Source organism: Oratosquilla oratoria, chromosome 3, assembly GCF_046742065.1.
Source record: "Oratosquilla oratoria isolate Oo_2021 chromosome 3, ASM4674206v1, whole genome shotgun sequence".
In the NCBI taxonomy this organism is placed as follows: Eukaryota; Metazoa; Arthropoda; class Malacostraca; order Stomatopoda; family Squillidae; genus Oratosquilla; species Oratosquilla oratoria.
In genome coordinates this window covers 32,404,886-32,410,885 of record NC_134779.1, presented here as the reverse complement: position 1 = coordinate 32,410,885, position 6,000 = coordinate 32,404,886, and the positions used below count along the sequence as shown (strand labels likewise).

The following is a 6,000-nucleotide window of genomic DNA, read 5'->3' as shown; positions in this document are numbered from 1 at the left end:
TATGGGAAACTGGAGTGTTTAATCTTTGAAGAGTATGCTAAGATAAAAGGTAAATCTTGTAAGGTAGCCAGCCAATAGCCATACTGGCCCATATACAGTATCTACACTTGTTGCAGGCTTGCAGCATCTGACAGTGACTAAAATGGTCAATTACTTGTTTATTTTTACACTCTGTCTAATGCCTCTTTGAATAGACAGATGCACATATGTGGAGGGATGAATAACATACTTACACCTGTTTTTATACACTAAATATCTAATATCTGAACAAATTTGGACGAGATTGAAAAAAATATCATAAAAACAAGTTTTTCTTTTATAAAAAAAAAAAAAACGCGATTAATTTTTTTTGCATCTATAGCCACGACCCACGCACAAACATCTACACTTACTTTCTATTCGACTAAATTTCGCTTCCTTTCTAACTTTCTCTTATACTACATCTTCTCATTTCAGTTTACCTCCCACTAAAGATTTTTTCCGTTTTTCCACCATTCTCTACTACTACGCCTCCTATCATTTTCTGAACTTTTGGTGATCCTAATCCCGGCGCCAGCGCCGCCGTCCGAGTTCCCTGTCCATTTCTCCCGAGCCACGACCACCAACAGCCCCTGAGCGCTCGCTTAATCGCCCGGTGGCAATAGCCCTCTTTTATGCACTACTATCTTTTCATTTTCTTACAGACATTCTTCCCCTCCCACAAAAGCCGATCCCGCGCAAGCGGGTGGTCTTACCATGCAAGTCGAAAGTCGCAAGTTCTCTCCCGGACACATCTCCAAGCAGTAGTCCTCTCCAAGCAACAGTTCTCTCCAGCAAGTCGCCTCGGGACCAGTTCTCTCCAAGGAGCGGTCCTCTCCAGCAAGTTGCCTCGGACGCAGTGCTCTCCAGCAAGTAACGTCGCCAATCTTCAAACGGCCCTTCGCGCCAGACCACGACACTTGATGAGGCCCTCAATCCGGACCTTCCCTCTACGAGCCCTCGTCCGTGACCTCCGGGCCTAGTAACCATTAAATCCTAGTGTTACTGTGAGTCTCATTCGCCTGGCTTGTCCGGCCGAACCTAACCACGACAAAGGCTTAACTCGGAGTCCTGTCTATATTTTCTTACTATCACACCACAAGCAAAATTTAAATCAGGTGTGATAGTGAGAAAAATAGACAGGACTCCGAGTTCTAGCTGAAATAGCTCAAGTTATGATAACAAGCAAAATTAAAATCAGGTGTGATAGTAAGAAAAATAGACAGGACTCCGAGTTAAGCCCTTTTCACTATCTCAATTAGGTAAATTAATCAAATACACCACAGAACTTCACTTCAATCGTTTTAGTTCAACATTTACCCAACATATATAACGCAAACGTTAACACCAGTAACCAGTTACTACCAAGTGGCATTATTTTGGAGGTCTTATTTCACTTATACGTATATATTGTTTCAAGTTACTTATATTAAAGTTTGACGTGTCCCAAAAGTCTAAACCCGTTCAAACTCAACCCAATATTTTTTCTAGTTAAAACAATAATTCATATAGTTATTTGTAATCCTATTCAGATGAATTCAAGATATCCCTCAGTCTAAGCTGATTAACATCGCCTGGCGGTTACCAGAAAACAAAAATAGAATACGTTGTACTAAGGGAAATATCATGAGGATACAAATTTCTTATCCTTTTTAGTTACATAGACTTTGCGTCCTGTTACATGCATTTGTAATTTTTACAAAGGAGATGTGATGAGAAGAATGCGCATGTGCATGGATATCTGTTCTTTGTTTATATTTTGAGTCAAACTTTACGATTCTGGTGAAATGTTTGATTGAATATAGTTTGAACTGCATTTGAATTCCTAAAATACCTAATTGTTTTATATGAATTATATTTTTGTATAAAATATACAAAATCATCTTATTTTTATACTTTGAATTTGTATTTCGTAGGCGAACCATGTCTACAGTTTGTTTATGTTTTCATTGTGAATGTTACGCGGGGATATATTTCTGAAAAGTTCGTGACAAATCAACCTTTATCATATGATTTGAAGTGACTAATTTCATTAATTAAGTGGTGAAGGCTGTAAGAGATATAATTCTATTATATCTTAGTCTCACGCAAGTTGTTCATGTGAAGGTATGTATAAGAAGTTGTCGTGTGTGTTGCATAGTGATAGTGTAAGTATAGACACTATCTCCTCATATAAATCGAATTTATGAGCATATTAGGTTAGTATAACTATCTAAGTTGGCGTACTACAGCATGTTTTTGCCTGTGCTACAGCATGTTTTTGCCTGTGCTACTATACTCCGGCTTGCTTGCGACAGGAGTTTAATATATTCAATATTGGAAATTGTCGAGGGTGACGTAGGTGAATGACTTTCATTGACATTAGCCATAGGCCTACCAATGAAATCATCTGGCTTCAGTCATGGAGTTTATATTCTGCCCTTTTACAAGGATCGAAGTATTATTCTTTGGCGGGCCTTGGCCCTTGTACATTTTATCCTATTTCCTATTTTCCCAGTTTTGATTTCACTTTTATTCACATAAAATAAAAATGGAAAGCTTAACTACTACATGACACTTTAAATTAGTTATTATATTAGTGAAGGTATTATCTCCCTGCCACTAATCTGCAAAACTAGTCAGTGCCTCTCCCTCCGATTTGGGGATGGCGCACACCCTCAGGAACAGAAGGAGGATCTCTCCTTATAAACTTCAAATGTATATCCCCCACCAGTTGGCAATTTGCATAAGGTAGACAACCAGGAATTGTTCACCTACTGTCATCAACAGAAACTGGCTTATACTATTACAATGTAGCTATTAGTTCAAAGTATCTATATTCTATTCCAGTATCATGCAAATACATTTCTCGCTTCTTTCTTTGTATTTGAAAGTTTATTTTTTCCTTGGAATGGTTAGGTTAGGTTACACTAGGGTAGGAGCTATTGGACAACGTAAGTTTCATGTTGAATATCTATGTATCCTCTCAGAGAGATCCATAGGAGAGTCTAAGAACTGTTGCCAACCATGTTTGAACTGCAGGTTTCATGTCAGTAAAATTCAAAGCAACAGTTTTATATAAGACAAAATACAATAGCAAACAATTGGGTAATATGTGAAATGGGTAGATATTTAAGGGTTCATATATAGAATTATTAAGTTTAGTATACGAGGGGTGATCAAAAAGTAATGACAGTGATACCATATATTTTCATGGTACAGAGGTAAATCCAAATAGTGGCCTACATTCCTTCAAAGTACTCCCCTCCTGCCTCTATGCAACGTTCCATCCTCTTTCGCCACTTCATGAAGCACTCACGGTACTCAGAAGCCGATATACCTCGTAGCTCTGAATTGACTGCTCGCGCCAGATCTTGGATGCGATGAAACAGCTTCCCTGCGATCGCACCCTTGATCTTTGGAAACAACCAAAAATCACAGGGAGCAAGGTCAGGCGAGTAGGGTGGGTGGGGGAGAAGTGTGATCCCCTGCTGCTCCAGGAACTGCACAGTGAGGCGAGCTTTGTGGGGGGCAGCATTGTCATGGTGCAGCAAAAGGCGCGATCGACGACGGGTTGGTGCAGTCTTGGCCTGATATTCCAGGACTCGAGGAAGGACGTGATCAGTGTAGTACTGGGCTGTGATAGTACACTGTTGAGGCATTACATCCACACACATTGGTCCTTGTGAATTGAAGAAGATGGTGAAAAGGCGCTTCCTGCTGCGAAATCCTTCCTTCAGAATCTGAGGTCGAGGTTCTTCATCACTCAACCACACCATGTTAGACTGCTTGTCTCTGGTGGTGAAGAAAGAAATCCAACACTCATCTCCGGTAGCTACATCTGAGAACTGTTTCGGACCATTTGGCTCGAATTCAGCCAGCCATAGACGACAAATCTGCACCCGTTCGCTCTTCTGCTCTTCCGTAAGCAAATGAGGTATCCATCGAGCACACTTCTTCCTCAGCCCTAAGTGTTCATGCACGATGTCATGTGCGCTCCCATAACTGACACCGAGCTCCAAGGATAAGAATCGAAGAGTAACAGTTGGATCTTCGTCAATGATGGCCCACGCACGGACCGTCGTTGCTTCGGTCACGGATGTCCGAGGGCGGCCAGGACGATGATCATCTTCTAGCTGCAATTTTCCGGCTACGAAAGCTCGAATCCAGCGGGAAACAGTTTCCAGTGATGGAGTAGACTCGGGAAAAACTTGCAACAATTCCTCTCTGATCTCCGTTGCTTTTTTTCCCGAGTTTCCACCTTGTGAAGGTGTAGAATCTGCAGCCTTCTTTCGAAAAAATCCATGTTTCCGGTTAGAGAGGCAAACCAACAATGACGCAATCGCACAGCGCAACGATAAAATGTAAGCTAGACAAACAGCGACAAGCTCAAACATGTAACAACAGGCAACACTTGCTGCCCCTTGCTCCCCGCCCCCCCAACACTTATAGTCTCTCAGCTACGAGTCCGACTGTCATTACTTTCTGATCACCCCTCGTATGCTTGAAGTGAATGCTGAATATTAATAGCGTACTCATGAAAAAAAATGCAAGAGGGGAATTTCATGCTATTAGTAGTCTCTCAGTGTGGTGGCAAGGTTGGGTGGTCATGCTAAAAGCCGACAACCCAGTAAAAACCACTGGCAACCTGCTTGATTATATTTCTTTTGTATTATATCTATCAAATTAAACACTGTCTCAGTAATTTATAGTACAAACCCTTTGATGGAAGCTTTCAGTGTTGTCAACAATGCAGTGGTCCCATTTATCATATGGATGCAAGGATGGATTGGTGGGTCATTAGAAAATTAAGAACCCAATGAAATAAACAAAATAAACTTCATTGATAACTAAAAATTGGTTCGATAAAAATTGCTTAATGAAAAGGTTAACCCCTTCGATACGATGACGCCTACGTAGACGTCATGAGGAGCAAGTGGGTACGCAAAGGATGCTGATGTCGGCATCTTGATTATATATACAGTATTGTAGTTGTACCTGCGTGACCCCCATACTCTGTAAACTGGCTTCATCATATTTTCTATGGTTATCAAAATTCACGGGTGAAAGAGAATGAGCAATACAGCGGTAACTTTATTTTTTATAATGCGAGTATTATGACGCAACATTGGACGTCTGGCAGCTAATGCTGCCTGCGAGATTTTGTCCCGTAGTGAAGGGGTTAAAGATTAATGGCAATCTTTATTTTTTTTATACCTTTAGTCCATCATCATGAGTTTCTTGCTGTGACATGCTCTCTCTCGTGTCTGGGGATCTTGAGTTATTTTATAAATTCATTTCAAGTGTATATCAATTCAAACAAATCATTTTCTTGTTGAGATTTTCCCATCCTTGCATTTTTGACAACCTGCAAAATCATTGGTGCATGTTGTGTAAGGATGAAACAAGGGCACCTAGCGTCAAGGTCATTAATCATCCACCAATCATCTCCAAGAGGATGGCTTGGTCCCCGTGCATTGTCCCAGTTGTTGGCATTTTAGATTCACATTTTGGGGGCCAAACCTGACATGAAATTAAACTGAGTACCTATATTAAAAGAATGGGAGTTGGGTGGGTGGGGATGAAATAGGTGGAAGTGGAATTATGGCTTTTGACTTTGGCTACCTCCCATGTAAGGGGGAAAAAGCCCTTGGTATTTACCTAGTTGTATTTACCTAGTTGTATTTTGCGGGAAGGGGAGCTATGCTCGTGATGTCCCGCCTTTGTATCTTGCAGTGTCTAGTTTGTTTTTAAACTCATGAATGGTTTTTGCGCATACTATTCCATTGTCCAGTTTGTTCCAAGTGTCCAAAACTCTATGAGGAAAACTGTTTTTCTTCAGTTCTCTTCTATAGCTATGTTTTTTTATTTTCTTTCCATGTCCTCTTGTGTTTCTTTTGTCCCAGTTAAGTAAGTTCTCACTATCGAGTACCTCTGTGCCTTTCATGATTCTGTAGATGGTCAATAGGTCACCTCTCTCTCTTCTTTGCTCCAGTGTCGGTA

At 40.7% G+C, this 6,000-nt stretch overlaps 1 protein-coding gene across 3 annotated transcripts in view; it reads left to right on the top strand.

Moving 5' to 3' along the window:
* The first annotated feature begins 1,941 nt into the window (after positions 1–1,941).
* The window catches only part of LOC143021263 (uncharacterized), a 73,948-nt gene continuing 69,889 nt past the window's right edge, over positions 1,942–6,000 (top strand). For all 3 annotated transcript variants that reach the window (XM_076178678.1, XM_076178671.1, XM_076178664.1), the window contains exon 1: positions 1,942–2,124. The gene's annotated coding sequence lies outside the window, so the exon portion shown is untranslated. The remainder of the gene's footprint in view (positions 2,125–6,000) is intronic.